This window comes from Schistocerca piceifrons, chromosome 1 (genome assembly GCF_021461385.2).
Source record: "Schistocerca piceifrons isolate TAMUIC-IGC-003096 chromosome 1, iqSchPice1.1, whole genome shotgun sequence".
In the NCBI taxonomy this organism is placed as follows: domain Eukaryota; kingdom Metazoa; phylum Arthropoda; class Insecta; order Orthoptera; family Acrididae; genus Schistocerca; species Schistocerca piceifrons.
Genome location: NC_060138.1, coordinates 216,997,933 through 217,019,430, shown reverse-complemented (window position 1 = coordinate 217,019,430; position 21,498 = coordinate 216,997,933).

Here is a 21,498-nt window from a genome sequence, read left to right as displayed (position 1 = left end):
AATCAAATAAAATTGTGCATACACGAGACGACACAATTATGAGCTTCGTACACACGCAGAAGAAGATCACAGACACAATTCGTGTAAGGAGGTTACTTTTGTATGACCATGTTGCTCCTATGAGTCTCACAAGATTGAACCAGCCTAAATTTTAGGCCCAGTCGCAAATAAATCGATAATTACAGTTTAAGTAGTGTGGTTCGTATGTGGCCGATACGAAAAGGCAACTGAGTTATTATTCCTAATATTGAAAGTCTGGCTGCATGGTAAAACTAGCAGTTTTCTAAGCACAGCAAAGGGCGCCCCTACACATGGGATGGATGACGCTGTTGGTGCGAGTTGGGTAAATGTACGAGTGTCACAATGGTTTGAGGGTCATACAAAAGCTGTTCCCTCGCCTCCCCCCCCCCCCCTTGGAAAAAATAAATTGTGAATTTCTAGGAAGAACCTTCTCTACAGTCTTTAAGTCATTTTATAATTTGATCTGAGTTTTTGAGAACTTTGGTCTCTGTTAATTTCACTGTGTTTTATTTCAATCATTAGAGCACATAAATAAGTCTTAACGCTGGTATTAACTCATATTTTAAGGTCCTTCACTGTACTGTGACTTTTCCATGGTCACAGATAACAAATATAATCTGTTGTATACCCAATCTGCTTTCCTCATTATGACGGTGTTTGTGCTGTGTTGTGTACAGTAGCCAAATTCAGCGTTCAGTCATATTAACAATTCAGAGAAAAGAACGACCACTGCACTCGCTCGTGTTGTATAATCATAGATTTGTATAATAACAAGCACACCACACGCAACTTTCAATGTACACTCGACAGCAAAAAAAGTGGGTCACACCTGAATTCCAACGTGTAGGCTGCACCTGAATGTATGCAACCAACATAGCATATCTGTGTTGCACATCGTCACAACCCTCCACAGTACAGTCATTGTAAGATACACAATGGGTACCGCTAGAGACTACTAAAGAACACCGCTCTTTATGAGAGTCCGTCCAGATGTCAGTTAATGCCACGATAGTACAGAAGTGATCAGACAGTCCTTAACGTTTGTAAACTAAATTTAATTACAGTAAGTGACATTTCAAATGTTATGGGACAACTAGTTTTGTCACATAAATCGTTCAGTAATCCTTAGGCACAATTAACTATTTGAGACAGCATATGGATTTATAAAGTTGTATGGCAATTGGAAACAAGTTCTTTGCTGTCTAAAAGGTTTACCCAACACATACTGAACGCCGTTCAACGTTCAACGGGGAGTGGTTTCGCATCAACTTTATGCAATACTAAGCAGTTAAAAGAAAACGTGATTAACGGCGGCAAGCACTCTACGGAAATCCCAACATTAACAGCGAATCACAAGTAATACCACTGTTCACATTACTCATCAACAGTTACTTATACACAAAGTTGTACTTTAAATGACATGACCAACGTCTTCGTTCTGGAGCCGGATGCAAACCCAGAACGTAAAGCAATTGTTAACCAAGCAAAGCTTTGTGCCTTATCGAGACTCGATCGTTAGGCAGAAAGAGATCAAATATTGACGTTTGCACCAGTATCAGTTATCAGTTCTCAACTTGAACGTAAATGAAGATAATGTTTGTACGAAAGCAGGAACCCTAACATGACAATTACCTTCTTGGTAATTAACCTCGAAACACGTTGTATAGTGTTGCATTGTTAAGGAACAAAGGATGCACATGTTTAAAATTGAAATGCCATCATGTAATGCTGGGGACAAGGATGCGAACCAAGTACCTAATAAGATTGTTGAATAAGTAAGTAAAATCAGAGTGTAGATATCACAGTTTGTCACCAGTAGTGGGGTTGGAACCTTAAATGACGACTGAAGTTGTATTGCCTGACCGGGATTCGAACCCGGCGCCTACCGCCTTCGCTGTCTAACCAGGAACAGACGATAAATGTCCAATGTTGGTCCACCATCAGCGAGATGTGCACACGTTTAACTAGAAATAAGGTGACGAAAACGTCTATGCTGACTGAGAGGCGAACGCCGCACACATGGTTATGAATACACGTTAATAACCAACTTCATATTCAGTAGTAGCTAGGAGTAGCATGTTTAGTTGCAAACGTTAAGGCCTTCCTCATCCCTAGTAACGTGTTGCCCAATATCTGCGATATCATGATGTTAATTTACAAGTGGACTGACTCCCGTAAAGAACAAGGTTCTCTAGTAGTCGTGTATCAGTGAGATGTAAATGAAGTGCCTCAGCAGAAAGTAATTTCCGTCGTGCAGCACGTATTGTTTCAGATACACTGAGTACATATTATAAGTGCACAAAACGTGTATTATATACTAAGTATATACTATTATTTGGCGAAGCTGCCGCCAAACCTGTTTACTTATACATTCTGCTTAGTTGTCGTTGTTGAATACAGGTTTTCTTAAGGCTACATCTAACGCACAGCGCTTACAAGAAAGTATAGTTTCCTGCGTCATGCTGTTGCTAGCTAGGTGAAATATTTTGTGGTAGCTATATTTAAAATGAATGTATTTTTGAAAGTATTGTTCGTCAAATTTTTGAATGAATCGTCAACTGTAGGTGTGCCTGCACATGTTATAGCATAATAGCTGTAGCTGAGCTGCGTTAGTTTATACTACAGACGTGGGTAGGTTGGGTGTAACTTTTGATCCTTCAAGGGGTGATCGTGGCCTTGTGGCCCGGGTCTGTACCAGCCGCGGCTCGCGAGCTGCGGGCCAGCCAGGCTGGCCGAGGCGAGACGGAAGTGAGCGAGCTGGCGGTGGCGTTGGTGGGCCAACAGCCCGGGACGAGCCAGCACGGCTACGCCGCATGCCTCTGCCTCTGCCGCTCCGTTTGACGTAAATATGTTTACCTCCTCTCCTGGAATCAGTATAAGAGCGGCAAGCAGAAATACACATCAGGCTGTCTGCCATAATGGCTCACTGGGAGAGGTCTATTCGTGGTAGAGTCAAAAAATGGTTCAAATGGCTCTGAGCACTATGGGACTTAACATCTGAGGTCATCAGTCCCCTAGAACTTAGAACTACTTAAACCTAACTAACCCAAGGACATCACACACATCCATGCCCGAGGCAGGATTCGAACCTGCGACCGTAGCGGTCGCGCGGTTCCAGACTGAAGCGCCTAGAACCGCTCGGCCACTCCGGCCGGCCGAAGTAGAGTCGTCGCTCACATTGAGGAGGGAGGATGTTCCATCAGAGAAGCTGGCAGACGGTATGGCGTACCACATACCACTGCAACGAGATGGTGGAGGATCTGTCTTGAAAGAGGCACCACGAACAGGGCTCCTGGCTCAGGCAGGAAGAGAGTGATCTCACAGCAGGAAGGCAGGGACCTAGAGTCTAGGAGCAGAGAAAATCCCTTTCTGAACGCGAAGCAGTTGCGGCGGGAGAACAACTTCCCCGGCTCCAGTGACATGATTCGCCGAAGGCTGAGGGACGCTGGACTACATGCACGACGATTCGCCGTGAAACAAGAGCTCAGTGAAGACAACGTTTTATACCGGCTAGCATTTGCGGAGCTCCATCTGAGGGCGTCCTGGGACAATGTCATTTTCAATGATGAGAAGGTGTTTTCCACCAATAACGACGCTCCACGAATCGTTTATAGGCCGCAATGGACTCGCCATCGACGCGAATATGTGACCACGACGAGAAGAAGTGGCCAGCTATCTGTTACCTGCTGGGGTTGGATTTCTGCGAGAGGGCCGGGAATTCTTCACAGAATAGAAGGAATTCTGGACTGCGTGCAGTATGCCCACATATTGGAAAATGTGATGTTTCCGTCAGTGCGAATGCTGTACGCAGAAGGAGACGTCACATTGGAAGAGGACCATTCTCCCCTTCACAAGTCTGCATTTGTTCAGCACCGGCTCTCCACGATTGACGTCAACGTCATGGACTGGGCGTCACGGGCGGCTGATATGCACTTCATGGAAAACATGTGGGCTGAGGTCGCCAGAACATTAACAGAGAACTGGCCACGAAACCAACCAACTACTGCGGACGCTCTTTGGGACTGCACCCTGGAAGCCTGGGAGGAAGTTGCTTCTTCAGGCTGTTACGTCCGACGGCTTATACATTCTATGCCAAGACGCGTGATATAAGTACAAAATAATGAAGGATTCAGGATAAAATATTAGAGTTCTTAAAATGTTTTGTTATGCCTTCTTTTTCGTCATTTTTCCTCATTGGGAGCTAGTGGAAGATCGCGTCGCAACAGAAAAGATACAATATGGGTTAGTTTTCCTTTGAGTTGCCCTTTTAATTCAAGTGGGTTCCTTTTAAATATACAGATTGTTAAGTATTCTATTTTGATTTCATTTATAATGGTTCAGATGGCTCTGAGCACTATGGGACTTAACATCTGTGGTCATCAGTCCCCTAGAACTTAGAACTACTTAAACCTAACTAACCTAAGGACATCACACACATCCATGCCCGAGGCAGGATTCGAACCTGCGACCGTAGCGGTCACGCGGTTCAGGACTGAAGGGCCTAGAACCGCACGGCCACACTGGCCGGCTATTTCATTTATACCCTGTCTACATACTTACAAACTAATCAGCGTATATGGACTCTGTCACAGTAGTTTTTGTTATTTCAAATACGTCTCTCTCTTCCCCTCCATCCATGAATACACCCTCGGTCCTCCACACAATACGCAAACGATTTCATATTATGTTTACTCACCGCGCGGGATTAGCCAAGAGATCTAAGGCGCTGCAGTCATGGGCTGTGAGGCTGGTCCCGACGGAGGTTCGAGACCTCCCTCGGGCATGGGTGTGTATGTTTGTCCTTAGGATAATTTAGGTTAAGTAGTGTGTAAGCTTAGGGACTGATGACCTTAGCAATTAAGTCCCATAAGATCTCACACACATTTGAACATTTATGTTTACTCGTTGTTAATATCTTCTCTATTCTCTCTCACGCTCTCTCTCTCTCTCTGACACTATCGCCGCAAATGCCCTTCTATTCCACACCCCCAAAACTTTATAAACAAATCTAGCGGTTTCCAATGACGCTACATTTTGTCTTTCAATTGCTGCTGTCTTTGCTCTCTATCATTCCTCTCAACACCAATGAAACCGTATTCTTTGATCTCCCCTTCCCTAAAACCCATTCTTCGTTCCGAGAACAGCCCTTCTCATCTCCCGGTCCTAAGATAAAACGAACTGTGGCACACATCTAAGTAAGCAATACTTTACAAGCATTTCACGCTCATATTTTGCACTTCTGCACTTCTATCGATTCCCAGATCACGCCCTCCTTCCTGTTACGCGTCGCTTGACATCTGCATCTACATCTAAATGAACACCCTGCAATTCATAATTATGTGCTTGGCAGAGGGTTCTGTGGTCTGGTGTATTAATCTTGTATTGATGTGTAAAACGTGTAGGTTCACGTCAGGCGTAGATTTTTAACACAGACAAGTAGCTCTCCTTCACCCCTAGTAACGCCAAGGGCAGAACGCCACTAGGCTCCGCAGTTCAATATCCGCGGTAAAGATAGCATCCCTTCGCTGCCGACTGGGGCAGAGTGGCATTCGTTTGAGCTGTGACAGATGAAGAAACCACGTAAGGCAGAGACTCTGTCACCAGCAAGCTGTCGTAAACTAGAAAACGTATTTCATTTAATGAACCAATGGCCATGTAAGTTCACAAGGCTCTTACTTTATTTGAAACTGAGACGTTGAAAATTGTGGTGCTGGACTCGGATTAGAATTCGATTTCACTGTGGTCCCGAAGATTGCAAACTCTTCTAGGCGTCCTCGAAAGGCACCTATCTGGTTTCGAATCCTGATCAGCACAAAATATTCATTATTTCATTTCAAGCCCTAGCATATGCACTCCGAACTACTAGTGAAAAATAGTTGCATTTTCTACGCCTCTTCGTGCGTTGTCATCTGTAACGTGTTCGTTTCAACTCACAGCCACATGATGACCTTTTTATCACAACATTACAAGATCAAACGTTTCCTTACATCTTTTCAAGTTCAAACATTCCTCTCCATCCTACTGATGAAAACGGATTTGGGTTTGACGTTGTGTTCGTTGTGATCACCAACGACGATATGTTGTGGATTCAACTTCTAGCCAGCAGAGTATTTTCCATCACATCATTGAAAGTACAAACATGCCATTCCTAGCTATTATTGGAAAAGAGTTTGATAGTTAAAGTTTCTTCATGACCACGTGTGCGCGGTTTGAATTCCATTCAGCACAGATCTTTTCGTAGCCTGATGCCTGGCTAAACATGCGTCCATCTCGCTACTGGTGAACCAACAATAGCTATTTATCGTCTGTTCCTGGCTAGAAAACGACGGTGCTAGATGCTGGGTTCAAATACCAGTCAGGCAAAAAACAATTCTATCGCCCTTTAAGGTTCCAGCATCTCGCTATTGGTGAAAACATTTGATATTTAACTGCTGATTTTATGTACAGTCGTGCTCAAAAGTATCCGAACGACATGAATTGCATTTCGCCTGATTCCCATGCAACCTACTTAACGCAGCTGTCTAGCAGGTCCTCTAATCGCTCCTTGGTACAGTCGTTTGACTATTGAAAATGTTTCCAACAAGTCACCACTAGAAAACACTGCTCTGTATCGCAATAACTCAAGATGTAAAGTAATACCACGATACTACAAATATCAGGGAACACCTCATCACAGATAAGACTGTCCTTAAGGCTTGTAAGCTCACATGTATTGCAATAAATGACATACCTGAAATGTTAGCACTCTCATTATTACGTCAGATAGGTAATGCACGTAGTAAGTTAGTCGTATTCATGATTTCCTCTTCAAAGTAACATACCACACTTGTTATTTAACACAAAATGTCATTAAAAATTCACGTTATTCACGAGCAGCTAGTTGAGAATATGTATGAACTTCAAATGACACGACGAACCGCCTCGTTCTGTACATGGATTCAAACCCATGTCATGCAGGCTAAGATTACGTGACTGACGGAAATTAACAGGCATTCCTGATTAGGCACGAAGACAGTGATATACCTCATTTTTGCACAGTATCAGTTAACAAATCTAACCTTTAAATTACATAACGTAACATTTTTAACGGACGCGAATTCCTACCCAGCATTTATTGTCCCTGTTAACGAACTACGAGAGATGTTAAATACTGCTTCTTCACAAGTAACTTACTTGAAAAGCAGTAGGTAAAGCTTTGTGTTGGACAGGGATTCGAACCCAGAACCTAATCGGATTTTTATCGAAGCACAATCAACTTTGACATATAGGATTTTCTCGGCAGTAGCAAGATGTATTAACTGAAATGACGAGACGAAACATTAATTTTTCCTTCCCAGGACTCCAACCTGGCAGGTATCGCTGTTATATTCTAGAGAAGAGGAACGTTAAGTATGGCTTTGTTACACCAGCAGCGACATGTGAGCATGTTTGAACTAGAAATAATATGACGAAGAGTTCAGTGCTGACTGAGAATCGAGCCCCAAACATATCGTTGTTGACTACACACAAAGAGACGTCAGCTACCGAATTTTTCTCCACCAGCAGCTCGGAATAACATCCTTGAACTTACAGTGATCTTGCAAATAGTTCTGTGTCTCACTGGGAGTCAAAATCGTCATATATCGTTAGTGTTGACAACGAATGAAAATGCATTAAAAATAAAAATTATTATCCACCAGCAGATTGGTGTTCTCATCCTAGAGCTGGATAATACATAGTGAAAACTTTAGTGCTGGGCCAGGATTCCAACCCATTCATGCGCAATATGTGGAGATGTTGAAGAATCTGCAGTTCTGAACAAACAACAAGTTGTAGTCGAGCTGTATTGTCACGAAGGGATCAAATTCCGCGTTAAGGGCGGTCTGAGTTGCATTCCCAGTTCAGAACCAGTTTTATCGACATACAGAAGTTCAAATAAAAGATGGAATAAGTGTGCTGTGACTATACACAGGGTTTGTTTCGTCACTAGAAATAAATAACTAGTATAAATGAAGTTACTGGTGATAGACTTTCTACATGTCGCCACTCCTTACTTTATTGTGGTTCCACCTAACATCTACTTGGTAGAGAAGGAATATCGTGTTTAATGTGATTTTCAGACCTCAATGCCATTATACCTTCTTCACTTGGCGTAGCCAGAAGAGAATAGAATCTGCCTCTCCCTATCAAAAAACATCGGCAGAAGTTGGAATCGAACCCAGACCATCATCATATGAAAGTATAAGCAGTCCAACAGACCACCAAACCCTATTCTCTCCGACTGATTTCTCTATCATAACACCGATGCGACACACAAGATGAGAATTATAACACACACGCTCTCTGTAGTGGTTTGCAGGATGTTCAGTACATTCATTTACTTGGTTGACCGAATCGCCATGAACTAGCTGCCTTGGCTACCCAGTGCATACATTCGACTCTGTTTTGTAATCACCGAAATAAAATAACGTAACTGCCACCTACACAGAACTGCCAACAGTGTAGGATGCAGAAATTTAAATAGGAAGTGTTTCTTTCCATTTGAGCTACTCTATTGCGCTATCTGTTTGTTGAAACCGTCGTGCAGTGCAAAAGAAATGCTGTAACTGTCTGTCACTCAGAAGTCTAGTTCCGGCCATGTGCATTATCTCACAGCACTGTGGAATGCGGAAGTTCTGGAGGAACTGTTATTCACTTCCAGAGCTGCTATAGCTACGTCACAGCTAGTAGCGTAACGGTAAGTGTCGTGCACTGTTGATAAGACGTCGCGTGTTATATTACGTTCGCTGCTATATTTTTTTAAAACGCAATTCTGCTGTCTGCTGAAGTTATCAATTTAATGGAACTTTGAACATAATTCTCTTCACTTCTCAACCCAAAATAGTCGCACGTGGAAAAAAGGCTAACTTCTGCGTCATTTTGATCTTTTCAGGTTTAATAGACGGCCAGGCAGCAGATGCGTCTCGAATCTTTTGTATTATGTATGGGGAGAGGGCATCGTGCCAAAATAGTCAGAAAAGTATTTTCTACATTAGCTGTCGTCCGGTAGTGGCATTTTATTCTTCTTCATACCTAGTTTGACAGCTTTAACTCAGAACAAGTTTTCTACATGCATGTAATCAATAAACTGCATGTGCATTGTCAGACTGTTATAGATAACATCAAAGAATTCGCATATATCGTTGATGATTAATTCCTCTCTCATGTTTAGTATTGTTTTAACAACACTAAAAGAAACATTACGAAAACTGTGCACTGTATTGTACGAAATGAAATAAAACTACCCACGATAACCTTACGACGAAAGTCTGTTTTAACAAAACTGAGTATCTGTATACAAGCGTGCCTCTATCTGCACGAATTAGTAAAATACTACTCACTTAGATTTCGATTGGGTCTTTGTTTAAATGGTATGCTGTGTCATATTCAACAGGTATGCAAATGTGGCCGTTCATAAATAAAGTTATGTATTCCTAGAAACCCAAAATTTGCTTGTCAGCAGCGGAAAGAGGCGTTACCTGTTGTGCAGCATCGTAAGTTTTTCACCATTGCTCTATGAGCTCGACGTATAGTGAAAGATATTAAAAGTTGTCACTTATTTGAAGAATAGCATTTCTTTAGCCAAAAAATTGAAATATCTGTCACAATATCTTAGTTGACGTGAGGATTATAGACCACGAGTCATTCAAATGGAAAGGGAATATTAAGTGAATTTAACAAGCCAATTCGGTTCCATACGCGGAAGTGATTGCACTGTCACAGTGTTGCCAAATGTTTGTGACGATGTTGCCAATTCTCAGCTGTGCTAGGAACAGCTCTGTATCGTTATAGGAGGAGAATCCTGTGCTCGTGTCATAGGAGGATACGGAGAGGAGGCGCGGGGTTTGGTTAATATGCAGCGTTTTCTCCTACCAGCTGTGTCAAACATTCAGGTGCGTAATCTTCAAATGGTTCAAATGGCTCTGAGCACTATGGGACTTAACTTCTGAGGTCATCAGTCCCCTAGAACTTAGAACTACTTAAACCTAACTAACCTAAGGACATCACACACATCCATGCCCGAGGCAGGATTTGAACCTGCGACTGTAGCGGTCGCGCAGTTCCAGACTGTAGCGCCTAGAACCGCTCGGCTACTCCTACCGGCGAGTAATCTTCCATCACGATTACAGTTTCCCACAAAATATATACGAATAAAACACTTACCTTGTTATTTTGTGACGAAAGATTATTTCAGTACAATAAAAAGTCTTTGGAAATCAACTTTGCCCACCTGTCACGAAAAGTAAGATAACAAACACTTTGCACCTCGAAATCGATTGCATCTATGTGCAGTCTTGTGATCATACAAGTTGAATTTCATGAATTGCACGAGAATGTAGAAAAATGTTGGTGCGAATGGAAGCTGTAAGAAACACAGTTACCCGATTATTGTGTACCACGTAATAATCAATTCATTTGATAATTCAGAAGAGAAGAAACTAAAAATTATGCCCATTGAGACAGAAACTAAAGTGCAGATGCGGTCACCGTGCAGATCTGCCCTTTTTCATCTTCAGATGTATACAAATAATGTATACTAACCAGCGTATTCATTGCTTTCCTAATGTTTCCCTCTTCTTTAGTCTTCTTATGATGAACTGGATCCACACCCATGAGTCTGAATTTTTCTTTGTATCCTTCCATGTACTATATTTGTGTGTAATAGTTCGGTGTTCAAAAAGCAAAATATTATGCCTGCTCCCACGAGGTATTAAAATGAGGTCGCAAAAAGGCTAACGAATTATAATCAAAATATAGTGAGACGCCAATTTGTCTGTCGTCGTGGTGTTAAGTAGACAGAAATAGTTGGGTGTTATTGCCAGCATCACCAGTATCCCGTTGTCGTCTTCTCTTATTGAGATTTTCATATTAGCCTGAACACAAGACACCGAGATAATGTGTATATTCTCCGTGACGAAACATCGCACATTCCATTCATTTGATCCATTAGTTACGTGCATCGGCGGCAATGAGTGACAGGAAAGCTGTTGTGGGGTGAGGAATAACAATAACAATGGTAGTAATTACAAATCAATAATCACGGATGTTTACTGCATTACAGACGATTAACAAAATAACCAATAATGGCTGAGTGCTTAATTGGCGCACTGAGTAGGTGTTCTTACCACTTTGTTACTGAATTCTGTTCTAGTTGTTTGCAGAGAGAAAACAAAGAACCCCGTAGCCATACATATTGCTAGTACAACGAGATATTACCTATCAACTATCCTTGCTTTACACCACGAGACGAACATGGCGTCACTGAGCTGATATTTGAAATACATTTCTGCTTTCTCTCTCTGTCTCTCTTCCTCTTTTTATTTTAATTTTAATTTTTTGAGGAAAGCATCGAGAAGCGCGATAATAAGCAAGTAAGCATATAAACTGTTTACAGCTATTTTCATCGGGATACATTATGCAAAAATACAACTTTTCAGTGTGTTATTGCGTAATTCCAGTTATTGACAGTCTGTTCGTGAGCTTGTTCTCATTCAGTGGGGTGAAACCTATCACAGAAGAAAGCAAAACACAAATATTTCTTGCACCATGCGCAACACATAAACGAAATCTCGCTGCACTGACGTGTTGTCCGATATATTGCACGGAAAACATACCTGATTCATGTTGCTAAATACAGATATCAATTTGGAAGCGTACCAAGTGTATAAAAGTATATCTTGAAATACGCAGAAAGGCCCATAGAGGTATTCGACTGAAACATAGCCATGACCAAAATTGTAACTGGGGTCGACAGCATCGTCGTCTACCACCTTGACAACTCGAACGGTGACATTGCTCGGCCGGTTACTTACGTTTACTGGTATCAAAGCTACAGCATGAAAACACAAAAATGTTAATAACCCGAAGATCATTAGTTTTCGAACCCATAGAAAGTAAAGCAGTCATCAGTCGGAAGAGTGGTTTGAACACTACAGTGCTTTAATAGGCACAGTCTTGTTGGAGATGGTATGCTGTTGCTTCCCTCCGACCTTTGAGTTGACTTACCTAGCCAGTTAATAGGGGAACCCACGGTTTTACGTGGCTTTCGGATCACAGTGCAACTCGGCATTTTTGTCATCAACAAACACTTCCCGAGGGGAAATATGTGTAAAACGGCACATAAAAATCGTGGAACTTGTGAGGGATCGAACATGAGACCTTCGTATCCATACTCTTGCTCTTTATCATCTTGCCACCATGCAGCCAACACTGTGGTTTCTGCTTGCCATTAAAATTAAGGATCTCTCGTTTGTGCCTGCGTTGACACTTGCGTGTCCCTTAGGAGACCTTACGTTTGGGATTACCCTCGTATAAGTGTGTGTAAACGCTTTCCAATGCCCACTCAAGGAAGACAAGGACACATAGTCTAGCTTCAATATTACAAATACGCCTCAGTTTGTGGATGAACGCAGACTTAGGTTGACAATCATTTTGAATATTTATCAGTACTGTACCCATTAGTGTGAAACTCATTTTCATCCACTGATTCCCACAGCTACAGGAACACTACTTTAATACCTCTTAGACAAAATACTTACGCAGTGCTATCAGACGAAAAGATCAACCTGACACAAACTGTGGGAAGTTTGTTTTCAACCTTCGTACCTGGATAAAGAGCTTTTCCTATTTGAGATATCTGCGAACGTTGCTGCATAAGACGATTTAAGAAGATACTAAATTCCTTCAACTACGAGAATATTTAAAGAAATCGTGTTAACGGTACTAAATCAGGGTTTGTAAATCGTTTACCAGCCGTACTCTGCCGCATTGCGCTGGTTCGAAGGCAAAAAGCTTACTCATAAATTTCACAGAAGGAAAAGGGGGACGAAATGTCTCCCACTCGAAGGTCATGTTGTTTTACTTAAATGATTACAAAATCGGGTAAAACGAACAATGAGGTTGTCAGTATCAGCACATTACTGTTGTCAATATGATGTTGCACCGCCCAGGGCCTATACTGATAAAGGGCCCGTTTAGGTCAGGCATATTGTACACAGAAGTGCAAGAGAGAGCACCACTAAATTCTACAATCCGTATGCATTGCATACACGCAGAAAATACTGTTACAGTGTACTTATGGAGCCCAATGAGTGAATTGCATATTTTCCGGTGAGAAAGAGCACTTGCAAACAGTCTTCGCTTCATTAGGTTACTTAAACTGAGCTAGAATTTACGGTCAGCGACTAAGTTTGAGGACAGTGAGTCGAATGCGGGTTTTGCAACTGTGAAATATTTTTCTTACATTATGGAAGCGAATATTAAATTTGAAGTAATATTGCGAAAATTTTGGACTGGGATAGCTTATAATGAAAACCTTTCTGTTTATTGCAAAGGAAAACAATTGATTTTCTAAAACATTCTCTGTCATACACAACTTGAAACAGGTCACGTCGACCAAATAATATGGAAGAACCGACAGCGACGTATATCGGAAGGCAGTAAGATCCCTTGGCTTTTAGTTTGGCAGTATTCGACAGCCATTTCTAGGCGCAAGTAAATGAAGAAAGGCAGCGCGTTTTCGATATCAAGTAACGTCTTCCTCAATTACTTTACATGTTATGTAATCTACGAGTAATTGCTGATGTTTGATATTAACATGAAAAGGATTCCGTGGACAGGGAAAGAACTTGTTCTTGGGCAACTACTTCTGTTGTTGTTGTTGCGGTCTTCAGTCCTGAGACTGGTTTGATGCAGCTCTCCATGCTACTCTATCCTGTACAAGCCATTTCATCTCCCAGTACCTACCGCAACCTACATCCTTCTGAATCTGCTTAGTGTATTCATCTCTTGGTCTCCCTCTACGATTTTTACCCTCCACGCTGCCCTCCAATACTAAATTGGTGATCCCTTGATGCCTCAGAACATGTCCTACCAACCGATCCCTTCTTCTAGTCAAGTTGAGCCACAAACTTCTCTTCTCCCCAATCCTATTCAATACTTCCTCATTAGTTATGTGATCTACCCATCTAATCCTCAGCATTCTTCTGTAGCACCGCATTTCGAAAGCTTCTATTCTCTTCCTGTCCAAACTATTTATCGTCCATGTTTCACTTCCATACATGGCCACACTCCATACAAATACTTTCAGAAATGACTTCCTCACACTTAAATCTATATTCGATGTTAACAAATTTCTCTTCTTCAGAAACGCTTTCCTTGCCATTGCCAGTCTACATTTTATATCCTCTCTACTTCGACCATCATCAGTTACTTTGCTCCCCAAATAGCAAAACTCCTTTACTACTTTAAGTGCCACATTTCCTAATCTAATTCCCTCAGCATCACCCGACTTAATTCGACTACATTCCATTATCCTCGTTTTGCTTTTGTTGATGTTCATCTTATATCCTCCTTTTAAGACACTATCCATTCCGTTCAACTGCTCTTCCAAGTCCTTTGCTGTCTCTGATACAATTACAATGTCATCGGCGAACCTCTAAGTTTTTATTTCTTCTCCATGGATTTTAATACCTACTCCGAATTTTTCTTTTGTTTCCTTCACTGCTTGCTCAATATACAGATTGAATAACATCGGGGATAGGCTACAGCCCTGTCTCACTCCCTTCCCAACCACTGCTTCTCTTTCATGCCCCTCGACTCTTATAACTGCCATTTGGTTTCTATACAAATTGTAAATAGCCTTTCGCTCCCGGTATTTTACCCCTGCCACCTTCAGAATTTGAAAGAGAGTATTCCAGTCAACATTGTCAAAAGCTTTCTCTAAGTCTACAAATGCTAGAAACGTAGGTTTGCCCTTCCTTCATCTAGCTTCTAAGATGAGTCGTAGGGCCAGTATTGCCTCACGTGTTCCAACATTTCTACGGAATCCAAACTGATCTTCCCCGAGGTCGGTTTCTACCAGTTTTTCCATTCGCATGTAAAGAATTCGCATTAATATTTTGCAGCCGTGACTTATTAAACTGATAGTTCGGTAATTTTCACATCTGTGAACACCTGCTTTCTTTGGGATTGGAATTATTATATTCTTCTTGAAGTCTGATGGTATTTCGCCTGTTTCATACATCTTGCTCACCAGATGGTAGAGTTTTGTCAGGACTGGCTCTCCCAAGGCCGTCAGTAGTTCCAATGGAATGTTGTCTACTCCGGGGGCCTTGTTTCGACTCAGGTCTTTCAGTGCTCTGTCAAACTTTTCACGCAGTATCGTATCTTCCATTTCATCTTCATCTACATCCTCTTCCATTTCCATAATATTGTCCTCAAGTACATCGCCCTTGTATAGACCTTCTATATACTCCTTCCACCTTTCTGATTTCCCTTCTTTACTTAGAACTGGGTTTCCATCTGAACTCTTGATGTTCATGCAAGTGGTTCTCTTATCTCCAAAGGTCTCTTTAATTTTCCTGTAGGCAGTATCTATCTTACCCCTAGTGATATAAGCCTCTACATCCTTACATTTGTCCTCTAGCCATCCCTGCTTACCCATTTTGCACTTCCTGTCGATCTCATTTTGGAGACGTTTGTATTCCTTTTTGCCTGCTTCATTTACTGCATTTTTATATTTTCTCCTTTCATCAATTAAATTCAATATATCTTCTGTTACCCAAGGATTTCTACTAGCCCTCGTCTTTTTACCTACTTGATCCTCTGCTGCCTTCACTACTTCATCCCTCAAAGCTATCCATTCTTCTTCTACTGTATTTCTTTCCCCCATTCCTGTCAATTGTTCCCTTAAGCTCTCCTTGAAACACTCTACAACCTCTGGTTCTTTCAGTTTATCCAGGTTCCATCTCCTTAAATTGCCACCTTTTTGCAGTTTCTTCAGTTTTAATCTACAGGTCATAACCAATAGATTGTGGTCAAAGTACACATCTGCCTCTGGAAATGTCTTCTATAATGAGCAAAAGGCCTTAAATGATCTTCAAGCGCATGTGTTCCAGCAGCGGTATGAAGAAAATGATAGTAATAATGACGGTGATAATGGAATTATCCGGTAACTTCACACTTCACAGTGGATTTTCTCGAACTAAGAAATTTCCTGAATTAGTGAAAATTTCAAAATGGCTTCAAATCGAGGCTATGACGCCTAGAAGAGGCTTTACATCCTGCTGACATGAGCATAGCATAATCTCCACGTCAGAAGCTTGCTTCTACTTAACCGTTTAATAGACTCGCGTTTTTTTCCACCGTGACTAGTTTTGTAAGCTAAGCACATCATCCATTATAGCACACTCCTGGGGCTGGGAAATGTGGCCACAATGGTCTGGTGTAACGAACTATCACAAGTGCAATGCGTGGTTTCCGGCATTTACTTTTAAGAGGCACAAACAGATTTACTTTACCTCTGGTAACCTCAAGAGAAAGCTGTTATAATCCAGAATCCGCATTAAACATCACGTTCCTTCATTCCAAACTGGGCAGAGCCGTTTTACGTTGGAAAATGACATAGGTGGAGGTCAGAGTAAACAGAAATAATGTCGCCAGTAAACTTACTTACATTAGAAAATTTTATTTTATGTGATGAACTGATAGCCTTCTAAAGGAACAGGGCTCTTATTTTACTTGTACTTTCGAGGACCTGAATCTCACGGAACAGTATAGTTCAATCATTTCGTACCTTTTCCCAAGACTGCAGTCTTCTCTAGGTCTCCTCCAAAGGTAAATATGTGGGTCCGAATCCTGATCCAGTACAAAAATATTCATAATTTCATTTCAAGCCCTGTCACGTGCACACCGGCCTGCTAGTGAACATTAACGTGCATTTTTAATGTGTGTTCATGTTTCCAACAATTTCTGGACAAACACACACACATCTTACTGTTGGTGAGTAAGCAATTGATACTTAAGCAATATTCGTGGGCAATAAAGAAGAACGATAGGAGTGCGGTTCGATTGTCGCTCAGGCACAAAATTTGTGTCGTTATTTTAGATTCAAACACCTAGCAGCTGGCAAGAAAAACCGATACGTAACATTTGATTTTATTTAGTTAACACTCCGATTACGTCTTGGGTTCGTATCTCCGTCGCAGAACTTCACATCATGCGCTTCATCTTTAAATGCATACACACTTCGTTACTTCTGAATTGATGTATATCAGACATCTTTCATGGTTAGTTAACAGGGATGAAAGGGTCTTGATGGGAGTCCCGGTTTATTACAAAAACTGTCATCGTTTGTTTTCGAGTTTAGATTTGGTTACTGATATAGGCGAAAATTTCGGTACTTCATGACTCTTCGTGGATAGTCTGCAATATGATATGATTAGATTAGATTAATACTTGTTCCATAGATCATGAATACGACATTTCGTAATGATGTAGAACGAGTCATTTTAATGAAAGATTTCTTTACGAGGTCATCAGTCCCCTAGAACTTGGAACTAGTTAAACCTAACTAACTTAAGGACATCACACAAATCCATGCCCGAGGCAGGATTCGAACCTGCGACCGTAGCGGTCGCGCAGTTCCAGGCTGTAGCGCCTAGAACCGCTCGGCCACTCCGGCCGGCTGAGAGTTACTGATTTACGATGCTTAGTAGCTGTCAATTCCGAGTATTATTCCTAACTAAGCTCCAGTCCCTAAACCTAGTTACAGAAATGCGAATCAGACGCATTACATATTCCAGGCCGTACCAGCCGCGTCTTTGAGGCGCCAGCTATGGTCACTTTCCAGCCCGCTGTAGGATCACATCGGTTCGTCTTCTTCCTGCTGGTAATGTAAATGAGATTTGGCAACAACGCAGGGTATGTTTGGCAACTCTGTGATCGACGAGTTACTTCCTGGTGTGCACGGAATTAAGCCTCAAAGTTCACTTGATTTCTCCTGTCATTCCCATTGAATAATCTCAGTTGTTATCGCTTGAGGTGTAACTCTAGATTGTAAATTTACGGTTTTCAGCCCAGCAAAGTCTTTGAACGTGGCAATCGCAACTAATCTCGTCCTGTAAATAGCGGTTTACGAGTTCTAGCCACTATTGGCCCCGTAAGAGGAAGTCGCAAACCATTTCTATCCGCTAGCTCTGTGTTGACGTGTTGACCTGCGGAAAAAACGACTATTATGGTTCGCGATTCCAGACTCGCTGAATGTAACGTTTTTATCCCTTCTGTGTAAGAGCTGCAAGCAGTCAGATCAAACATCGATAAGCAAATCGTAAGAAAATACTTTCAGCTCATAGTGCAATGGTGAAAAACTTACAATGCTGCACAACAGGTAACGCCTGCTGCTGACAAGCAAACTGTGGGTTTCTAGGAATGCGTAACTTTATTTACGAAATGCCACATTTGCATACATGTTGAGTATGACACAGCATACCATTTAAACAAAGACCCAATCGAAATCTAAGTGAGTAGTATTTTACTAATTCGTGCAGATAGAGGCACGCATGTGTACAGATACTCAGTTTTGTTAAAACCGACTTTCGTCGCAAGGTTATCGTAGGTAATTTTATTTCGTTTCTTATAATACAGTGCACAGTTTTCGTAAGGTTTCTTTTATGGTTGTTAAAACAATACTAAACATGTTGTTGTTGTTGTTGTTGTTGTTGTTGTTGTCTTCAGCCCTGAGACTGGTTTGATGCAGCTCTCCATGCTACTCTATCCTGTGCAAGCTTCTTCATCTCCCAGTACTTACTGCAAACTACATCCTTCTGAATCTGCTTAGTGTATTCATCTCTTGGTCTCCCTCTACGATTTTTACCCTCCACGCTGCCCGCCAATGCTAAATTTGTGATTCCTTGATGCCTCAGAACATGTCCTACCAACCGGTCCCTTCTTCTTGTCAAGTTGTGCCACAAACTCCTTTACTCCCCAATTCTATTCAATACATCCTCATTAGTTATGTGATCTACCCATCTAATCTTCAGCATTCTTCTGTAGCACCACATTTCGAAAGCTTCTAATCTCTTCTTGTCCAAACTATTTATCGTCCATTTTCACTTCCATACATGGCTACACTCCATACATATACTTTCAGAAACGACTTCCTGACACTTAAATCTATACTTGATGTTAACAAATTTCTCTTCTTCAGAAACGCTTTCCTTGCCATTGCCAGTCTACATTTTATATCCTCTCTACTTCGACCATCATCAGTTATTTTGCTCCCCAAATAGCAAAACTCCTCTACTACTTTACGTGTCTCCTTTCCCAATCTAATTCCCTCAGCATCACTCGACTTAATTCGACTACATTCTATTATCCTCGTTTTGCTTTTGTTGATGTTCATCTTATATCCCCTTTTTAAGACACTGTCCATTCCGTTCAACGACTCTTCCAAGTCCTTTGCTGTCTCTGACAGAATTACAATGTCATCGGCGAACCTCAAAGTTCTTATTTCTCCTCCATGGACTTTAATACCTACACCGAATTTTTCTTTTGTTTCCTTTACTGCTTGCTCAATATACAGATTAAATAACATCGGGGAGAGGCTACAACCCTGTCTCACTCCCTTCCCAAGCGCTGCTTCCCTTTCATGCCCCTCGACTCTTATAACTGCCATCTGGTTTATTTACAAATTGTAAATAGCCTTTCGCTCCCGGTATTTTACCCCTGCCACCTTTAGAGTTTGAAAGAGGGTATTCCAGTCAACATTGTCAAAAGCTTTCTCTAAGTCTACAAATGCTAGAAACGTAGGTTTGCCTTTCCTTAATCTAGCTTCTAAGATAAGTCGTAGGGTCAGTATAGCCTCACGTGTTCCAACATTTCTGCGAAACCAAACTGATCTTCGCCGAGGTCGGCTTCCACCAGTTTTTCCATTCGTCTGTAAAGAATTCGCGATAGTATTTTGCAGCCGTGACTTATTAAACTGATTGTTCGGAAATTTTCACATCTGTCAACAGCTGCTTTCTTTGGGATTGGAATTATTATATTTATCTTTAAGTCTGAGGGTATTTCGCCTGTCTCATACATCTTGCTCACCAGATGGTAGAGTTTTGTCAGGACTGGCTCTCCCAAGGCCATCAGTAGTTCCAATGCAATGTTGTCTACTCCTAGGGCCTTTTTTCGACTCAGGTCTTTCAGTGCTCTGTCAAACTCTTCACGCAGTACATGAGAGAGAAATTAATCATCAACGATATCTGCGAATTCTCTGATGTTGTCTATAACAGTCTGACAATGCACATGCAGTTTATTGATTACATGCATGTAGAAAACTTGTTCTGAGTTAAAGCTGTCAAACTAGGTATGAAGAAGAATAAAATGCCACTACCGGACGACAGCTAATGTAGAAAATACTTTTCTGACTATTTTGGCACGATGCCCTCTCCCCATACATAATACAAAAGATTCGAGACGCATCTGCTGCCTGGCCGTCTATTAAACCTGAAAAGATCAAAATGACGCAGAAGTTAGCCTTTTTTCCACGTGCGACTATTTTGGGTTGAGAAGTGAAGAGAATTATGTTCAAAGTTCCATTAAATTGATAACTTCAGCAGACAGCAGAATTGCGTTTTAAAAAAATATAGCAGCGAACGTAATATAACACGCGACGTCTTATCAACAGTGCACGACACTTACCGTTACGCTACTAGCTGTGACGTAGCTATAGCAGCTCTGGAAGTGAATAACAGTTCCTCCAGAACTTCCGCATTCCACAGTGCTGTGAGATAATGCACATGGCCGGAACTAGACTTCTGAGTGACAGACAGTTACAGCATTTCTTTTGCACTGCACGACGGTTTCAACAAACAGATAGCGCAATAGAGTAGCTCAAATGGAAAGAAACACTTCCTATTTAAATTTCTGCATCCTACACTGTTGGCAGTTCTGTGTAGGTGGCAGTTACGTTATTTTATTTCGGTGATTACAAAACAGAGTCGAATGTATGCACTGGGTAGCCAAGGCAGCTAGTTCATGGCGATTCGGTCAACCAAGTAAATGAATGTACTGAACATCCTGCAAACCACTACAGAGAGCGTGTGTGTTATAATTCTCATCTTGTGTGTCGCATCGGTGTTATGATAGAGAAATCAGTCGGAGAGAATAGGGTTTGGTGGTCTGTTGGACTGCTTATGCTTTCATATGATGATGGTCTGGGTTCGATTCCAACTTCTGCCGATGTTTTTTGATAGGGAGAGGCAGATTCTATTCTCTTCTGGCTACGCCAAGTGAAGAAGGTATAATGGCATTGAGGTCTGAAAATCACATTAAACACGATATTCCTTCTCTACCAAGTAGATGTTAGGTGGAACCACAATAAAGTAAGGAGTGGCGACATGTAGAAAGTCTGTCACCAGTAACTTCATTTATACTAGTTATTTATTTCTAGTGACGAAACAAACCCTGTGTATAGTCACAGCACACTTATTCCATCTTTTATTTGAGCTTCTGTATGTCGATAAAACTGGTTCTGAACTGGGAATGCAACTCAGACCGCCCTTAACGCGGAATTTGATCCCTTCGTGACAATACAGCTCGACTACAACTTGTTGTTTGTTCAGAACTGCAGATTCTTCAACATCTCCACATATTGCGCATGAATGGGTTGGAATCCTGGCCCAGCAC